Genomic DNA, 21,244 nt, shown 5'->3' with positions numbered 1-21,244 from the left:
GTTACTTTCAATCACATACTATATCTTTGTAAAAGGCATCTCCGCTAGCTCATTGACAAAGAGCAAATGAGGCAAGAAAGTATTGTCTCTATTGTAAAGATGGTAAAACCAAGTCAAAGAGGTGGTAAGGAACTTTTCCACGGTCACACAGTGCAGCCTACTATAAAACCCAACTGCTCTGGCTCCCCAGACTTACTCCTACCATTCACCACTTTACTTCTCAGGTCAACCCCCGAAACACTGAATCATACACTAGAGACACATCCTGTTGAAAATCCAGTGAACTAAAGAACATCTCTTCAGCTAGCCATAGCTCCTTCCCTCCTCCCTTCACGGAGAGATACAAAGCAGCAGAGAAAGCCTGGTGCGTGCAGAGTTGTGTAATGTATTGGCTTTGCGCATGTGTGAGTGAGAGGTACTGCCCTCTAGCGCAAACTCACAAAGAGGATAAGGAACCTGCAATTGTTAACAGCTAAAGGAACTCACCCCTTTAAGCTCAAGTGGTAGAAGCTGAAGGCTCAGGGATCCAACGCTGATTTAGTTAGTAACTATATCTGTTGTATACAGCACATGGATTGGTACAGGTGGTAGAGGTTCCCATAGATCCCCAGCTTTCACGAGGCCATGCCCATTCCACAACCCATTCAGCACCTCCCTCCAGAAAGGAAACACTAGGTAGGAAATATTGAGGCAAACTTTTTGGAGTTCTCTGGGCCCGTCTCTTACTGCAGGTTCAGGGCACCAGTATGGCTCACTGTCTCACTTGCAAGCTGCAAAGATTAGCCACAGGCAAAACATACCCCCATCCTTTTTCAAATCCAGCCACAGCATGTGTCTGACAAAAGACATTAAAATGATTATGAAAGAACAGTAATATTCCTCTCCAAACATCCTGTTATAAGTCTCTCTGTAGGGAAATTGATATTCTAAATAACATACTATAGAGGTTGCATAACAGGGTTTTTCCACTCATTATCCCTGCCCATTAATCAGCAATGCAATATGCCTTTGGCTCCTTCTAAAATTCGGATGATGGCTCACTCCACCACAGCCTTTTCAGGGATTCTTAGGACAGGGCTGAAATTCTTTCAGAGTGCTTGACACAAAAGGTGGCTGCATGGGAACCAGAGCTAAGGCACGCTCTGTTTGTGGCTTTAGATGCAGAGGGCCAAATTCAGATCTCATGCCACTCAAAGGACAATGGTGCCAGGTAACAGACTTACACCTGGAGTCAATGGCATTGAATGCAATTCTGACTTTGACCTCAAGTTGTTACACTCTATTTACACTATAGAGCCTCATTGCAGGAAAGAGATGGAACTTGGGTGTAACAAATGAGTATCAAGGAGGTTCTCTAGTGAGGCTGCTGGGTATAAAGAGACCCTGTGATTTTCTCTGGCTCCTAGACTAACATGATCTGTACAGTCTAAAGTAACAATACAGGTTCTCCCTAAAGATCTGGCCTGGATTAGGCTGTCATGGAATGGAAAAACTGGCTACGCCTACATACACTGGATCTCTATATGGCCCAGAGCATTCCTGGCCGTGGACAAAGCTCATGGTAGTATCATGCTGTAACCATCCCCACTGTGAAACTGATAACTAATCACCCTCATTTCCTTGCTAAAATACATACAGCATCCTCACATACTTTATAGTCCGGTTGATTACATCAGCTATAATGCAGAATCTTGCTTTTGACATATTTTCCCCTGTGGAAATTGATTGTTTGAAATTGATAAAAGAATGTACTATCTCCTCCCCCCAAACAAAATGTCAAATTAGCCTCTGGAACTCATTAGCATAGGATATTATTGAGGCCCAGTTCTTAATAGGATTGAGTAGCCAGACGTATACTAGAAAGGATTTTAAAAAATAATAAAAATCAAGAGATCTGGAAAGAATGTAAGCCCTCATGGTTCGGTGTATAAGCCCACCATTAACTTGAAGGGGCTTGGGAAGGGACTTTCCTCATTGGTAGATTTCCCCATAACTATCTTCTGTAGGATTTCTTGCACCATTCTCTGAAGCAGCTGATACTGGCCACTGTCAAAACACAGGATACTGGACTAGATGGACCCTGGGTCTGATCTAGTATGACATTTCCTATATCCCCTTACATTACAGAAATCAAAGAGCGAACTTATCCCATCACTGAAACACAGCCTCCACGGGGGGGAGGGGTGGGGGGAGGAAGGGGAATGCTTTGAATATTTTTTGCTCCAGCAACACTACATGGCCTCTTAAGGCAGGTCTAGAGAGTTACTTTAGATACAAAAACATAACGGGAGTTTTTGTCATTTAATATTACAGAATAATAGAACTATGCAAACTGGGCTATTAAATCTATATTCTAATAATAAGATTGCTCTCCTGCAATCCCATGAAAGCTAATGCAGTTGATATTGGTTTAATCTTCATTAAAACATTCAGTCCCCTGTATTTGTGAGGCTTCTCTCTTCCTTAATCTGTTTGCAATTTCCTGTTTTTATTCAGATCCCACTGTATCTAATCACCGGTCACATTTATGATTTTCCCTTATGAAGTCAGGCTCATCCTTCTGAAATACCCTACCAATTTAGGGGGAAAGGATGACCTAATGGGTACTGCACTGAGGTAGGGACCTCAGATACGTGGGTTTAATTTCTGGCTTTGTCATTGACTTCTTGTGTGACTTTATGCAAGTCACTTAATCTCTTTCTCTCTTCCTCATTTCCCCATCTGTAAAATGGGGAAATCCTTCCTCCCACTTTTGTTGTCTGTCTTGTCTATTTAAACTGTAAGCTTTTCAGTACAGCAACTGACTCTTATTTGTACAGCACCTAGCACGATGGAGTTCGCATCTTGGTTGCAGTCTCTATGTGTGCTACCGTAATACAAATAAATAACAGTAGTAAAACATCTCTAAACAGTGGGCAAATGGTAGGACCAAGTTGTACAAAACATGAACACGAAGCCTCACCAAGCCATCTTTTTATGGTCATTTTAAAGACAAGAACTAGACTTGGAGCAAAAGGGATTCATTTTTAAACAGAAATTGAACACCATTGCTGTAACTCTCAAGATTTCCTCTTTCCACTGTGCAGCAAGTCCTTTATCATCTAGGAAGCACTACCCAGGGATTGGCCAACCCCAAAAGGTATGGGTACAATGAGCCAAATATTTAGCTGTATCTCTCCAGATGACGAAGTCTTGAGTCTGAATATTTGGGATGGAAATCTCGGGAGAAAAGGCTTTCTGATGAGGATTCCTGTTGCATCCACAGCCATTCACAGCATGAAGAGCCATAAGGAAAGGGAGGCACTGGACAAAAAAGCCTTTTTTGTGGCATTTTGGCATTTGTGGCCCCAGTTCAAAAGCAGAGCTGAACATACCCTTCAAAAGTGCTCAGTTGCTTGTGACACTGTGAAGGACTTTTATACTGGCCAGCAAAGCTGCTCCTGTCACTCTGGTGAAGGACCAGTCAGCCTCCAAGCAATACAATGCTGGTTCCTGCTTGTTGTAACTTGCATAATGACAGGTTTCAGAGTAACAGCCGTGTTAGTCTGTATTCGCACAAAGAAAAGGAGGACTTGTGGCACCTTAGAGACTAACCAATTTATTTGAGCATCCATGAAGTGAGCTGTAGCTCACAAAAGCTCATGCTCAAATAAATTGGTTAGTCTCCAAGGTGCCACAAGTACTCCTTTTCTTTTTGCTTGTTGTAAGGCACTTTAGAAGTGCGTCCAGTGGCTTTTCTAGCCATTGAAGCTTAAACCAAAGGACGAACCCAAACTCCTATTTACACTGCACTGTGCATGGTTGCTTCATGTCTTTGTTAGGTATTTCATCGATTTAAATTCAAGCATAAATTAAACTAAACACCACTATCTCAGCTACCTTCTCATGCCCCATAAAGCCTGTCTTGCTCCGAATACATATGGCAGTCTAATGCAGAAGTCTAAACGTTTTCAAGTTACATATATGTCAAGATACACACACATGCATATGCACACAATTTATGCTTCACAGGAATGAATATTTCCTACAAGCAGTCCCTTCATTTTCCCGACTCTCCAGCCTCCTCTTCTCAATCTGCTGCAGGAACACAGAAAACAACCAGCCATCTTTATATATATGTGTGTATATCTTACAGATTTCAGGGCCATCCAGATTTCCCATTGGAGGGGAAAAAATCAGTAATACAAATTTGGAGTATATTCTTAGTCTATCTTGCTTATTTACACTATATACACTAGTCCTGAAACAGTGGTGGTCAGAATCAGCACTCAGGCAAGCCCCTCTAAGAAATCTCAGCCCAAATATGAATGCCTTGTTCCAAGGAAGAAATTCTGCACCAAGAAATGACTCTAGCTAGAGAGATCAAGGCTGAAGGCAAGTTCTCTTGCTGCTTGCCACAGCTACTCCCAAAAAATCTGCCCCACAAAAACTGGTTAGGAGAGAGTGAAACGCACCCCAGATGAGCGCAGTGGGTAGGGCATTCACTTGAGATATAGGAGACCCAGGTTTCAAGTCCCTGCTCTTCCTATTCTAAAGTGGATCCGTCTCATTTAGACAAGATAGCTACTGGCTATTCCATTGGCTATTCTGGGGTGGGGGTGTCTGTCATGTTTTTTCACATAAAAAAATCATTTTGAAAGGTATCATTGTTCCAATGCGGAATGAAAACAAATTTCAAAATGGCTATGTTTTTTGTGAAAACGGGATTCTCATTTCCCAGCCAGCCCTACTAAAGGAGTCTGTTGCTACCGGCAGCCATTGGAGTTCTCCTTTAGCTCAAAAGGTGACTCTGTCTGCAGTTGTGCAGCTGATGGAAAATCGGATTATTCAACCAGGTCCGGTTGTGAGGTTTAATTCCTTGGCCTTTCTAAAGCATTTTAAGATTCTCAGCTGAACAGCCCTACATCAATACAAAGTAATATTTTTATTTGTAATGAATGTAACAAGGCTAAATGGTCTAATGCAGTAGTAAAAATTATGCAAGTATACAGAAAAAAAGTACTTAAACTGATTAATTAGGGAAATGTTAACAAGACCCTTTGGATCTTTACTTGGTGAAGAAAATCAAAATCTTTGCCACATGTCCGGAAACTAACCCTAACTCTGGAGATTGGAGAAACACCAGTTCCATTACAATTTCATACAATGGTCCAGATCTCCAATTGCTTATGCTGCATTGCCATTAAAAGTTAAATTGTTCCAGTCTGCACTGCAGCTGGGCACCATCATTAGAAAGTTCCATGAATACAGAGCGTACCCAGCATTATTTCAGTATTGGTCAATTGCCAACATAATGCCACAGCAAGTGTTTTTCTTTTGAAACATAAAACCTGATGCTGCAAAATGATGGAAACTAGCAGAAAGCTGGATTTTTAAAAAAAATTCTCCAATGTGGAAGGAAAGAGGTATTACATTCCTCTTTGTAAACACATTGGTCCCAATGCGCCATTCCTTACACCACATGTGGTCATTTACCCCCAGGGCAAAGTGAATGTAAATCATTGTTACTTTCATTTAATAGCATTTTACATCCACTTTGCACAGGTTTAAACGACTGGGCAAGGTGCAGGGAAATGCAGAGTACGGCTCTTCATTTTCTTTGCTCATCATAATCACTGTTTAAATGGTCTCCTCTATATAAAAACCCAGCTCTCCACTAATTTACAAGGCATCTTAAAGGGCTCAAGTGGTAGGTGTACCCTAAAAACAGAAACATAGAGATGAATCAAATCAAAGATTCTGCATTGCAGAAGGGTTCATGTTTAAGGTCATGGAGTTTAATGCCTTATGCCACCTCTGAACCTGACAAACATTTATTTTTAATTCATTTCCTAGGGAATTACTTTCCCCTCTCTCCCCTGAAGCTGTTCATTCCAGGAATAATCTTACAGCAGGTGGGGAAATGCTGATTGGTTAACACTGCAACTCTCTTCCCAAAGGTAACATCCGCCCCAAGTCATTCTTCCATGCATGGTGCTTACTTCTGCCACCCATTTGGAGTGTCTGCAAGGGCACAGAATTTACAGGAGTGCAGGGCCCCATATCAAATGTTTGGAATCTAGTCCAACGACAGTAAGCACCAAATCCTGATCCCATTGAAGTCAATGGGAAGTTTCCTACGGACTTCAGAGGAACCAGGATTCGGAGTTGTCCCTTTCACAAAGGCCTCTGGGATTTCAGAACCAAATTTAATTCTGAGGCCCAAACTAGATCCTCTGTTTTTATTACAGTCAGTCACTGACAACAGAAATTCTGAATTGGGGAAGTTGTAGGAAAGTGAAATTGAATCCCAGACCATTGTGATGTTTCCAGCACTGCTGCTATACTTCGCTCCACCTTTGTGGGTTCCTTCCCTTACTGGAACCTAGCAGGCTGAGTTGGAGTCTCCAAAGGCCACTTCCTATCTCAGTTCTTCAGTCACTAAGGGAAGTAAGATTCTCTATGTAAGTAACAGACTAACCATGAGCCATTCTGAGGGACCCTTGGCACTACCATATGGTTGATCCTGCAACATTTACTTACACAGGTAGATTCATTAAGTCAATGGAGGTTAAAAGATTGGGCTCAGAGTCCATGTTATTATCTCTACATAAAATACAGTCTGGCACACACCTGACCCAGAAAATCATTTAAGTGCATGCTTAGTGTTTGGCGTGTAAGCTATCCTCTTGAAATAAATGGGACTGCTCATATGCTTAAAGATAAACATGAATTATAAGTGCCTATCAGGGCCATAACTCACAGATACTATAGCAACGGAGCCTCAGAAATGCTAATCAATAAAGTCAATACAGCAGTTGCCCAGTTACCTCTCCTGTCCTCCTTTAAGCAAACTGATGGATTGGCTGGTGGTGTGGCTGTTACGTTTCTTAGCCCTACGTTTAGCCATCACCTGAAGAAATATTCTAACCTTAACTGAGCTCCGAAGTTGAAGGCCTGATTTCCTGTTGGTTCCTGACCTTAGTCACACAGACACGAATGAGAACTCAGTCCAGGCCCCCGTCTTTAACTGCTAGGAAGAGCCTGTGGTGTGAACAGTGCAGTGTATTTGTGGTCAACGAGCAGCTCAACTTTAAACTTCTTGATACTCCGGAAGCGAATGTATTTTTATGTTTGCACAGTTGTTAAGAGCAATGCAGATTTCCAGATCACTGGATTGCTTCACTGTTAGCAGCTGGCTGGCACTCATTTCCTCCAGCCAGCCACCAGCTGCTTGGGAGTGCTCTTCCCACTAGTTGCTTAAATTGAATTCTTCATCTGCTCTCCTTTCCAGTGGGGTCATTTGAGTCACCAACAGCTTTTATGAGATTGAAACCTATCACTTCATTTGCAGACCGGAACGGAGGTTGGGGACTTGACGGCTTCTCTAGTCTTCCACCTCCTGAACTCCCTAAATCCCTCAACCTTGTATAGAGCAGCATTTTCTTATCACCCTGTCAATCAAAACAGTTGGATATGGCTTCCTTAATAAGGTGTGATAGCTCACCTGACGTGGCAGGATATCAAGCATTTAAAGCCTGACCCAACTAATAAGCCCTGGTCATGGTTGCAGATGCAGCCCCTCCTATCTCATCTCCCTGGAGGATTCTACTTCGTCCAGTTAGATGTTGCAGCCTAGAAGGCTACAGAAAAAGAGTGAAGTGTCATGGTTGCACTGGTATTGTTCCCACGGTTTGCATTGGTGGCCCTGCAGAAGCATAACGTCTGGGGCCAGTTTGTTTCTGCCAAAGGCAGGATCCCAGGGCGGATGAAGGAAGATACAGGCTATCGTTGGTGTCTGTTAGGAGCTGGAGGATGTCCTTGTGGCAGGACTGACAACATCCTGCACTATCCTGAACAAACCTCATGGTATTAGGATTAACTTTATTGAATTAAATTAAACCTTATTGAATTAGGATTGACACCTTGGGAGTGCATTGTATGGCCAACGCAGTTGTGAACCTGCTGTTGTGGACCTTCTCCAGTAGGAAGGGGGGCATATTAATGCACGTCCTCCATTGTCAGCCTTTGAAGCTGCTCCCTTCCTAGGGTGATCAGATGTCCCGATATTTGGGGCTTTGTCTTATATAGGCAACTATACCCCTTCCCCGGAAAACAAAGTGTCTGAAATGTTCACATTTGGTATCTGGTCACCCTACCCTTTGCCGTCCCCGCCCCAGCAGAGATATGTATATACTAGTTCAAAGTGGATTCTCCAAAGACTAACAGACAAATAAAGACTTTTGGATAAATAGCCTGAGTTTAAATGGACTTGGGCCCAGTAAAGAGACAGGACCTTAGTCCATGGAGGGCCCCAATTAGCAGGTGTGTAGGTTCTTTTATTGTTTTTAATGTTTGCTCTGTGATGCTTTTTACCTTAAGAGTAAAGCAGGCTGTGCCGTGTGGTACCTGATAACTGTTGACACTCACTCTGTTATCAGTCTCTGCAGGGAACGCTAGCAGGTGTTCTTGGGCAACCGGTGTGTGCTGGGAAATACACAGTGAGAGCAAGGAACTGTGCAGCCAGTCAGCAGGGTGATGGATGAGTGTCTCCACCCAAGAGAGGCAACAGCTGGGGAACTGAAAGCTGAGGGGGAGGGGTGCCTTTGCTGAACCACCGGTGGGGTTGCCCTGAACTGTGACAGTCCTCTCTCATGATGGGAAAGGACATGCACTTATTTATTTATTTGGAACACAGTTGGTGCCAGCAGCTAGGGACTGACTCCAAAGGAAATGACAAGCTCAGATAGGAGACGCTGCCAGATGCCTCTGCTCCCAGATTCCCAAAGCAGAGTCAGAGGGGGACAGGAATGAGGAAGGAGAGAAAGCGGAGAGAGGGGAGCAGGAAATAAGAGGCAGAAGGAGGACTACACGTGTCTGGTGTGTGAGAACAGTTAATCTGCTCAAACAGATGTTAAATAGTGCAAGTGGAATGTACAGAGCTGGCCTCACAGGGTTATTGCAAGTGAACATTTAGGATTTTTAAATAGGAACCAAAAGCCTAGGGTTGGGCTTTTTAAAGGGCCCTCATGGAAAGCCAATGGGCCGCATTGGAAATCCTGCTGAACTGAAGAGAATTTAACTCATGTCATTTTCAAAATATATTCCATATATTGTTGACATGCGGTCACTGTCCTATGACAAACACACTGAGCCGCATTATCAAATGGCTCTCTAGATGCACCCGCAAAGTCCGTAAGTACAATGTCTGCGTGTGCCAAAAGTGGAATTTGCATATACAAAATATGTAGTTGTGTACGCAGATTTGCCCCAACAGATTCACTTGCAAATTTTGCAGGTACAGCTAGGGAGGACGTAGGGTATGGACTCCATCATGTGAGGCCAGATTTGTATAACAAAAGCTACATAAATACTGTTTGTATATGAACAATATGTTTGGCTAATATATAGGAAATAATGATTCTTTCATTACAGGAGTTGGCACGAAGGATCTATTCAGATGAGAATTAGATTTGAAATCTGGTTAAAGACAATACAGAACGTAATAAGCAAGTAAGGATCTCAGTATAGCCTGATTCTGATTTCAGTCAAGTAATTCTGCTGTTTAAAAAAATCATTCTGGAATGCACAGATTTACTCCAGACTTACATTGGTGTACCTAAAATCAGAATCTGACCCCGTGAATACAATTAGTGAATAAGAACATTCTCTGTTTACATTAGAACAAACACTTTGCCCTCCACATGCCTGCCCAATCAAGCTGCTTAAAGAAGAAGAAAACAGCCCTTTTAAATATCTATTTTGCCTTTTGCAAATCGTTCAGAGCAGTGCATCAGCCAGACTGTGTGTGGGAGGGGGGCAGGGTTTGGACCCAAACAAAGCCAGTTTTGGCTGTGCTTCCAAACAGTCTGATCATCATCAGCTACCTTTCTGCACAGGGAACTGGGTACAGAATGTTTTAATGCTGTTTGCTCTGTGCACCAAGCCTGTAATATGTCTGTTTTGTGTGACAAAGTTGCCACATTTGGCCAAAATAACGAGTTGGAGAGTAGTTTGTTACGTCTGCCTATGGAGTGGGGGTAGAGGGTTGTGTGTATGAGAGAGTATATATTTTTGAAAATCCACATACAACTTTGTGTATATACATGTACATAGCTATACATAATAGGCTTCAAAAGGCCTATGCGAGTTAGGAGCAAAATTGGCCTGCATTTAAAGTCAGACTTTTACTCCTATCACATAAGATTTTCTTAAAAATCCCGCCTCTAACTTTTAATGCTGGACATGCATAGAGTGCCTTGAATTAAATGAATTCAAGGTCCTCTAGGATTATCTACCCTTAACTGGTAAAGGAAATTATGAGTAGGGTGGCCACCTTTCCAAAAGGCAAAAGTGAGGCACATGCAGGAATCCCACTGCATGGCCCTGCATGTGCCCCTCCTCTTCCCCTGAGGCCCCGCCCCTGGCTCGCCTGTTCCTCTGAGGCCCCACCCCCTGGCAAGGCCAGAACCTGGAGTTCGGTCATGGTAAGAACTGCCCAGAGAGCCTGGGCCACTGTGGGGAGCCCCGGACCCTCCGCCTGCCCTGGGGGGGAGGGATCAGGATGTCCGAGAACAGCCCCCAGCCCATGTCCCTGTCCCCAGGGTGTGCCACCTAGGGCAGCTGGAGGGTCCAGGGCTCCTCACAGTGGCCCGGACTCCCTGGCCAGGGAGAAGGACCTTGGGGGGAGTGGGGAAGAGGGAAGGGGTGGGGCCTCATTGCGAGGAGGGGCTAAGGCTCACCTCAGTCAGTTGGGCAGGCACAGAACAATGGTGCAGGGAATCCAGTCGAAATGCTTTTCCGGAGTCATTCAGCCTGGGACCTGAACTCTGCATCTGGGAACCGTCCTGCCCAATTTGGCACGGGTGGTGGTCACCCTAATTACAGGTTCATGCAGGAGTCAGTTTAGTGCTGCAATGACATCTACAGCCATGGAAGACATCCAAAAACTGGACTTCTGGTAGGCCAGTAAATTGTTATTCTGACTGCTGTTTTACAGATGCATACAACGAAGTACAAGGAGGTTAGGTGATTTGCCCAATGCCACACACTGAGTCAGTGTCAGAGCCAGAAGAGACTCCAACAGTCCTGCTTCCCATTCCCTGCTCTGACAACACTCCTTCCTTCCGCAGTCACAGAGAAAAGCAGGTTCTTAATTTAATATGCCCCAACTTCTCCACCCACCCCACCCCCCACACCAACTGTACGTCACCCATTCAATCTACTTGGCATTCTTGACGTCTTTGGCACCGAGGGCCTTAGCGCGCCGAGTTCCCATACACCCACACAATAGGAAGTTCAAGCATTGACAAGACAGTAACGTAGGAGGCAGAGACACAGCAGATCAGTGCAGGAAAACACTGCTTATATGAAAATGCTTCATTCTGGGCTCCCAGTATTTGTCCCTTATTCCAAGACTCTGCTTTGAATGGAGAAAATATGCCTGTTCGTGGACGATAAGGCTAAGTTCTAACTTTACAATAGCTCCCCAACCTCCCCATGCCAAGAGCCTATATCTTATGCATTTGAATAACCCCGGGATGCCCTCTCCCGCCGACGTGCCTCACCCCCTAGAGGGGTAGCATCCTAGACCCGATCAGTTCCTGATCTCTTCACCTAAACTGCCAACGAGGGCGTCAGTGCCAAATGTGATGGTGCTTTCAGAAGAACGACGCTTCCCCAATACGGGCCAGTTATCGCAGATTGTCCTGCTTTAGTAGATCCCGAACCCACCGAGTCACAGTGCTCAAGCAGCAGTGTCTTGGTTGAGGGTGAGAATGACAGCCAGGGAATACCCACCCCCTGACTCCGATGGGAAGTCCTCCAAATGCTCACTAGCCCTGGGCACACTGATGGTGGCAGGTCATTGTTCTAAGTAACGTTTCAGGAAGGCAGTAAACACTGATACCACGAGTGCATCGGGGACACACACACAGAATGCTTATGGGAATGTCACAGTACTCACCTCTCAGTAAGCAGCCAATATCATACCCAGAGAGGCTGCTTTGGAAAGAATTATGCAAGACCCACACAGCATTCAGTGCTAGAATGACACAAAGACAAGTCTCTTTCCCTTCCTGTTAGGGAACTTCATCTACAGCCCTGATTTTATTATTATTATTTCTACCAAACCCTGCTTTTCCAGTGGAGAAAAGACAGCAACATTTCTGCCCTTGGCAAAACTAGTTTCAATAAACAGATTTCCTTTGCATGCAGAATTGCACTTCTCTGCCTGCAAAGCCCTTTTGTACAAAGAAAAAAGAAACTGAAGGTAACCATGAAAAATATGTTGCTTTTTGATGATTTTGTTTTGCACATCCACTTAGACATGATTTTGTTTTGCTACTGGGGAGACCTTTTTCAGGCTGCTCTAATGAGCAGTCATGCAGATGGCAAAATTCCCTGCTGGAGAACTAGTGTCAGAGATACCTTTGTTTTCAAGGTGTCTCTCTTTCTCTCTCTCTCTCTTTCACGCACACGCACACTATTAGTAGTTCTCACTTATCTTGTAAGTATTGAAGCCAGTACCAGAGATGACCTTTAGCACCCATGTATACTATCAGGCTGCAATGCTGAACAGCTAAAGAACAGAATGGTGGCACAGCAATAACCCTGACACCTTGTGGCACCTTAAAGACATAACAGGCACAAGGGTTAAGGTCCCTAAAGAGATGCTTTCTAAAAATCACATGAGATTAACGTGTGCTGAAAGGTGTCCAGCAATGGTTTAAGATACCTGGAGCAATTAGGACAGCTATTTTGTTAAAATTATAAATGTTCCCAAACCAAAACCCAAGCTCTGGTATAGGACAAGAAAACCCCGGGACCTTCAAACTTTGTGAGGTCTGAAATCTGGGTGGGAATTCCCCGGTTCAAGCCCACCTTACGTCAGAATGCTGTGTCACAGGGTGATACCTATGTGATACCTCTGGAGTGACAGCTTTACATCAGTGCCTACTTCCCTGAAAAGTAAATAGCTTTCGTAAATATTTCTTGAACCTTTGGAACTGATGAAGAATTGTTGTTAACAGTAACTATCCCAATCCGGGCTGCCACTAGGTAGGGAAAGGGGAAAATCCAGGTTGTGGATGTAGAGGTGGGCCCAGCTGCACAGATGAGAGAAGAAAGTAGTAAGCCAATACTAGACAGGAGACTCAGAGTCACGCTAAAACCAGCAGGTCTACCACTTTCATGACTCATCGTGAACAGATATATCTATATGATAGGCATTTTACATCAATAACAAAGCGCAGCCTCCTAATACAGATCAGGGTCAATATAAGTGAAACTCGTGAACCTTAAAATTAGCTACAGTAAAAGAATGCTTTAAGCCAAGCTTTGAGAGATTTATGGGAGTAAAACTGCACCGCTTGCATTATGGGAGGGAGTTTGAGCATTATACCTAAGCCAGATAAATGATGGCACTAAGTGGCAAAGATGATGGATAAAAAGAAAAGTCAGAGTCTGATAATAAATTACAAGCTGAGGTAACCAAAACAAACAAAAAATTGTCTGATTCAGGACAATTGAAGCATTTCATTTTGATAGTGTCAAAGTGTTCTATTGTCAATTAATTTTTGTTTAAAAGTTGTACTATAACTACCTGACATTTCAGAAAAGAAAATTCTTTCAAACCAGAAAACCAACATTTTTTGTTTAGATGATTCTGAAACTACTGTTACAAATTTTTTTGAGTCAAGAAATTTGTCCAAACCGACCCTTGAAAAGTTTTGATTTGACAATTTGGCATTTTTCCACCAAAAAACGTTTTGCTGAAAAAATTCTGACCATTCTAGTTAATAATTCTTCAACACTGTGATCGCTAGTATTAACGCCCAAGTGTAGAGGCAACGTAAAAACTGGAGGAGAGCAACAATCTAAGTCAGAATAGTAGCCGTGGATAGAGCTCAGCTGATTCTTCCAAAGGACCTCAGTTATCCTCTGCTGACCACATGTGTTAAAAATCAAGTGTGCATAGATATCTCCAATGACCTACCTACCAAGCAGAGCTGGCAGCTTGGTTTGCACCACACACCTTACAAAAGGGCAATCCTCCTACCCAAAGCCAGGATATTTGATCATCCAACAGAACCACTGACTTCTTATTTCATTTGCAAATCTGTTTAAACTGATAAGAAAGGGAGCCCCCCAAAAAAGGACAAAACCCGGAGATGAAGCCATTTTATGAGCCACCTGCTGCTGAACAGCTATTATCAGTGTGTTTTTGCCTCTTGCATTGCTTTCATCCACCCTCTGTGGCTTAATGTTCCAGATGACTGAAAAAACAGTGTATGTGCACGTGTATGAGAAAGAGAGATGGCCAGACATTTTCAGACAAATCCAGCTTGATTGTTTCACAGTGGAATGCCCTAGATTTCCAAGACATTTTTTGCAGCCTTCTAGACCAAAAAAAGAAAACCCCAAGTATGATTTCTCTCACTTTTCATCAACGCAGATTGACAAATTAATGAGTGGTGGATTGGAGGACAGAGCTGGCAGGAAGATATAATAAACCTAGACTACCATGGGACTGAATGCTAGGTTCATTTTTCCCCTCCACTTTTAAATTCTTCTACATGTGTAATTTCAAGAACAATACCGGAGAGTCATTTTTGCTAACAGGAAAATGCAGATTCTTTCCCCAAATGCTCAGCAATACAAAGCAGCCAGAAGAGGACTGAGGGTCTAGCCCCTTGCATCTGTGTTTGCAGCTGTTTTTCAGTCAGTGATTTTGAAGGATTTTAAGCAAGGCACAAAAAAGTGAGAAAAGGCCCATCCATGAGCAACACTGGACCAGACCCTTTGCTATTACAAATGGACCTAGCTCCACTTACTTAAGTGGAGCGACCTCGATTTCTTCCAGCTGGGAGATCTGGCCCAGCATTTCTAGCTGGAAACTGCAAAATATATTCACTTAGCTTACATCTGTGTTTAGGAGGGATGTAAAAAATAATCCATAACCCCCATCGAGGCCTATAAGGTGGTGTCCAATTCAAAGGAAGAAAAGATAGACAACGTTAATAATGCCAGCTCTGTCATGGGAAGAGCCATTCTAGTAACCAAGTATATTCAATAATGATGGCCACGTGCATTCAGATATAATGACCCCTATTTTAGCTCATCCCTACCACAGTTTCCTGTCCAGCGTCGTCAGGGACTGTATTCCCAAGAACTGTACTAGCCCATACATTTGTCTAGGCTGCTCCTCTCTCATCGATATCATGGTTGCTTAGGGCAGTTGTAACATTCTCTCTGTTCATGCCGGCTGTGCAGATGCTGTACTAGGTCGCAACCCTAGCTGGAAAAATTGCTACCAGTGGGGAAAGCAGACGCGGAAATAATTCATCCCCCCAGAAGTCACAGCAGCAGGCTTTCAAACCAACCAGCCAAATAAAAGCTAATGTGCAGGTCTTCTTCAGGCTGACGCTCCACAGGGGGTCTAAGAGTAACCAAGGGAAAGCGCAGCTGCTACTGGGGAAGGCTCCCTTTTGGATCAGCTGGTAGGTTTGCTGACCATGACAGCCCTTCCCTAGGGCAGCCCTGGATGGGGATGACTGCTGAAATCCACACTAGTTCTTGGCAGTTGCGCCAGCTTCTTAATTTACGTGGTAACTCCCAAGGGTTCCCCGTAGTAAATCTCCTGCAACTATATAGCGAGTATACAATCCTGCAAATCACTTGATACTTACAATGTGTCAGGTCTAAAAATAACAGCCATGTCGCCTGCACTCACATTTGGGAGACAGAAATAGCCATGCATTTAATGCAATGACTGGATGGTGCTTGCTGTACCATTAAGAGGTTGGATGTAGAGTTCAGTGTTTCCCCTACATACTTGGTGATCAGTATACTAAAGCATTACCAAGGAAACAGTGCTGAAGCATTAAAAACATACCTGGCGGCTGCCAAATTGGAAAGGATAACCTGTGCGCGTGTTAGAAGTTAGGTAGAGCAAGTAGTTAACATGCTAGCCTCTACTGGAAACCTGGGTACAAATCCAGCATTAGATGACAAGTGAAAAGGTTTCAGGTGAGTCTTACACTAGCCTTGAGTGGCTATTCGTTCCCATCACAAGATGACTACATGCACTGTCAATTTCTGCTCAGGAGAGGTGTCACTGGTGTTGCCAATCAGGACGCGGGTGCATTGTAAGAAACGGCCTGTCCCGTATCTTCCTTCTTGGCTCTTATTAATTTAATACTCAGAAAAGTAATACACAGTGGGCTTGTTTCTGCATTTAGGTCATGGGAGATTAACTACTGATGTCAAGAGGAGACAAACTAAGCTCTCCGTGGAGCAGGGCTCATATAGCAGGCCAGTTTTTAAGGGGCTGCCTCTTCATCTCTGATCTTGTTTATTTTTAATTCAAAAAGGGGAACTAAGTCCCTCCCCCATTTCTACACACTGTCTATCCAGTCCTACAGCAGAGCCACATCGAAACAGAAAGACAAATATGAATTTGTAGCCTCAGATCTTTCACTGAACATGTCAAACTCCTGGCGGCTTTCTCCCTTCATCAGCTGCATTTCCCCACCAAAGTTCATTATTCAACAGAGTCTCATTCCAAGTGGCTGTAACACAAAAAGGTCTTCCTGCCATTTTTTTTTTGTTCCTTTTGCCTCTGAATGATTTTACAACCATCCTGCCCAGCTGCATTATTAAAAATCTTTCAGTGCTGGCAAAAGTCTGGCTGATGAGCGCCATGGAGGGTCTGCATGCATGTGTATGTGGAACTCTCTTGGATTAAAATGCTGCATTTCGAGTTCTCTTTATGAGTGCATTTAGTCCTCACGGAATATGCTGAATTGACCGTCTTGAAGCCTATTATCCACAGAATACGTACACGGAAAGCACATACGCAAACTTCTCCCACAGACTTCTGCACACCACTGCCTCACCTCAGTCAGAAGGACCACTTGGGAATGTGGAGAGGGAAATCCAGTTTCTATGGCCAACACTGTCTCTAACCTCTACTAAATAACCACAAGAGTGCTCAGTAAGAAGGGTGTGTGTGTTCTGTAGACATTTGTCTGCTAGAAGTGGCCTGAAGTCACCAACTCTTTTCACACAGGCTACTGAAGAACTATCAGATGGCAACGTTTGCTAGCTACGAAGGCGGGTTGAATTGAAGCCTGTGAACTTAAAATGAAGGGCTTTACATCCTGGCTCGATTGCTAATCCCTTTGTCCATCCAACGCCCTGCCCATGCCAGATTGCACTCTGGGAGGAAACATAGCCCCTTCTCAGCTTGCTGTCCTGTTAATCAACTTTTCTCAAAATAAAGGTGAGACAATGGGGTTGAGGTCAGTAAGGTGGAGCATGTGTTACTAAAAGGGAGAATTTGATTACATTTCAGCTGCTACAACCAGAAACACACTAGACAATGCCTCAAAGTGAGTGAGTGAGTGAAATAGGCTGGAACATCCATATTTGTCTGTGATCACGGAGCTGCGATGCAAGCCTATCATTCCGGATGGTATATTTTACAGCAGACTAAACTCTCCATACCAGAGGGCTGTCTGGAACTCACACCCGGCTCCTATTAATGTTAACGGTCAAAAACTTCCCTGGGCAAAGAGGTGGGAACTACCCACCCCTGTCATATCTTTCTCCATTCCTAGCTGTCATTTGTTGCCAATACTCATTGGCTGTGAGAAAGAAATGGAAAGCACTCTCTTATATTACATCCTTTACATTCCTCTCCTCAGACAGGGCTTCACAAGAGAGATCCCTGTATCTATTAACAGACAACGCAGCCTGATCCAACCCCCACTGGAGTTCATGAGAGTCTTTCCACAGTTTGGAATGGGAGATGGATCCATTCAGCCTGCTACAGAGTGCTGGGCTTCCTTCTGAATGTCACTGCAACCCACACTAAGGCCCTTTCTGTGGTATTTGGCTTGAGGAATCCTCCCTAGGGGGCTGGGAGTGGCTGGGCACCAGCTCCTCTTAGAAGTCTTGCCTCATTTTTTGCATTGTGCGCATGGATTCTGTTCCAGGAAACTGTAGGTCAAATAGTCTCTCCTCCCCACCCCTCAGCCTCTTCACAGCAGAGATGCACTGTGGTAGGTACTGTAGTTTACCCTCATGAGGCAGGATTTTTCCAAGAAGAATGGTGTTCATATTGCTTTTGCACACCACCAGCTGTTCACTTCCCAGCCTGCCTACCCCAGGCACATGCAAACTGTCAGAGCACTCTACGCCAATCAAATGGTTAAAGAAGCTATATCGCTTTTGGAATGCCTATCATTCATAGGGTGGCCAGGTGCCCGGTTTTCCACTGGAAAGTCCGGTCGAAAAGGGGACCAGACACTGTCCAGTCAGATCTACTGACTGGACATAGTTCCTGTGAGCTGGGGAGGCAGGGAGGTGCCAGGTCATCACCTGCACCAGCACCTCCTCAGCCGGGGCATCTCCTACCAGTGTCTGGCAGCTGCAGCTCCCTACCCCTGCTCTGCAGGAGAGTCCCTCCTGACCTGGGCAGGAGGTGGCTGGGAGGGGAAAAGCAGTGAGTGACAGGAGGGATGGGGGAAGAGGAGTCGATGGGGCAGGTGAGGCCTTGGGGGGAAGACGAGGGGCAGGGGAGGTTCCGGCACTTCTGCTGGTTTTTAAATATTACCAGGTTGACAACCCGAATCATTTAGCTTGCGTCCCTCAGCATAAATACCCGACAAAATCCATACGATAGCCAGAAACAAGACAAAATAGCGGGTAAACAGTCGAGTCTATCAAGCAGGGGAAAGCAAGTGCTGGAGAGTTGGTCTGCGTTCAGACTGACCCCAGCGATCTCATATTGGCTCCCCTTGCACTGCAGCCACATTGACACTTTTCTTTTGGCTGGAAAGAGCACCAGTCGGAGGGACTTTCTGCTCCTCACAACCTTCCCTTATGTGAGATAAAAATGATGTTTTCTTTGATTTGTGTCTTCAGGCAGACACTTTTTTACTTCTATCAAGAGGAGGAAGAAGAAAAAAAATGGCCCTGATATTATAGCCCTTATCTCTGTAACAAGGGTCAGTGATTCTTTATATTTGACTAGTGACATGGCTTTTCCTTAAAGGCTGAAGGAGATATAATTTCATTTTGCTAAACAAGACCAGAACAGCTTTGTAGTTATCTCGGTGTGTGACACTTGGAATGTGAATTTGCTCGATGGCAGAAGAGAGGCAGCGGTAAAGAAGAAATGATTTAGCCATAGTTTTCCCCTTTGAAATGTCTTCCTAAGATAACTCAGAGCAGGTGCAGGGGATAGAGTCACTTTATGAGTCTGCATTTCAGCTGGAGTCGCTGTAGCGGGCAATAAACTTTATATATATATATATATATATATATATATATATATATATATATATATATATATATATATATATATATATATATATATATATATATATATATATATATATATATATATATATATAATACACATATATATCTCAGTTGTAGAATGGAGTTCTTCTGGCTGTCTTAAGTTTATTACATAATTCACATATTTCTATTTTTCTCCTTATCTTTCCCCTTTCCCTGGTACAAGTCCACTCTTGGATGGCACAGATCACATTACAGGGATGGTCAGAAATTTTCCAGTGAAACTTCCCTCCCTCTACCCCCTACAGAAAATTCAGTGGATTTTCCACTGAACAAAAAATGCTTGCAGGAAATCTTTGCTTTTCACACACACACATACACACACACACGCGCACGCACACGCAAAATGAAAAAAATCAGCGGGTTTTGCTGAAAATTTTGGGGGATTGGTGTTTCAGTGAAAGTCAAAATTTTCTACTAGTAATATCAATGGATTTTGTTTTTCATTTTAATTTACATTTTTCATGGATACAAAAATTCCAACCAGCTGAGTCCATTTAAAGAATGCCTGTTGAGCAGCTGTCCCGTTCAGAGATTCCCAGGAACACACTATACTGGCAGAGATATTTCCCCTCTATTTCATGAAAAAAATATACACAAAACAATAGCGTATTGGGGAAAATAACTCCATTAGAGCAAGTGCAACTCATTTAGCAGCCCTCCTGGAGCTTGGGAAATGGATTCAGTGGGTTATATCTGTCACACTGGTAAGTCACAGTGAAGGAGTTTGCAGTCAATACGAGATGTGCCACTTAAGTGGACTAGATGCCCCATTTATCCATTGTTTAGGGTCACTGAGCCATATCTCACTGAATCTGTTCCCCCTCAGTCGTACATATTCAATGGAATCTGATTTATCACAATCTGGATAAACAGAACGACTGCTAGTTTAATTCTCTATCACGGAAAGCAACGATGAAAAATTCCCCTCTATTTGCACCCAATACATTATGTTTCACCCCTTGGGCACTGATAGTAAAAGAAATGAGTCCTGCATCCCACACGTGCAGAGAAAAGAGCGAGTTCCTCAACATATGTCATTGCTGGATAAAATTGAGGAAAAACCTATAACACAGTACACGGATAGCTAAGTGCACAATTCCCAGCCTTGTAACCAAGAAATGTGGGAATGTTATAACTCCATGCCGAAGACACAAGCCATTTACTCCCACAACACAACACAGAAAAGTGAGATTACAAATAGCTCTTGCAACAAAACAAAAGGCTACATTTGTGAAAAGTACAGAAAATGGTAACACGGTCATCAGATTGTGCTCTCTTTATACACACATACACTCCCTCTCTCATTTTCAGTAAATATAAGCATTCAGTAGAGTAGAGCTCCTAATTCAAGGCAAACAGTTTATTCAGTACGTTTAGCTTCTCTTTCTGGTTTCAGAACATGTCACAAATTGATTATAATTTTCCCAAAGTCATTTGTTGTTTGAATTTACTCAAATATTTTTTCAGGGTTTGCTTTTTTAAACCCAACAGGTGAACTGCAAATGGTTGACCGTGAGTATTCGATACTCTGTGTAAGAAACACAGGCTGCAGTGGTCAGCTGTGAGTGGTCACACAAGACAAGTGGTATTGTGTCTGATCTCTGAATGGATGAGCATAGTTCTTTTAAAGCAGGGGAAGGGCTAGAAGTCCAGGACACTGGGATTTGGAATTTTCCAGGGAGAGGGGGAACGTACGAGCAAAATTAGGACATTTCAGCAAATTTGCTTTCTTGGCCACACAAGCCTTTTCTTAAGCATCATCAAACATTTAAACTGTTGCTTATTTACTGGTTGAGTCCTGAGCTTAGATATAAATGTTCTCCCATGACACTGACATAGTAATCATGCATGTTGTGAAGACCAAGACTATAATAGGGTTCAAAAATAATAGATA

At 43.5% G+C, this 21,244-nt stretch overlaps 1 protein-coding gene across 2 annotated transcripts in view; it reads right to left on the bottom strand.

Moving 5' to 3' along the window:
* Window positions 1-21,244, bottom strand: part of CACNA1H (calcium voltage-gated channel subunit alpha1 H) — a 478,577-nt gene that overhangs the window by 317,630 nt on the left and 139,703 nt on the right. The window lies entirely within an intron of this gene.

Source organism: Lepidochelys kempii, chromosome 10, assembly GCF_965140265.1.
Source record: "Lepidochelys kempii isolate rLepKem1 chromosome 10, rLepKem1.hap2, whole genome shotgun sequence".
Lineage (NCBI taxonomy): Eukaryota > Metazoa > Chordata > Testudines > Cheloniidae > Lepidochelys > Lepidochelys kempii.
This window is presented reverse-complemented; position numbering and strand designations above follow the sequence as displayed.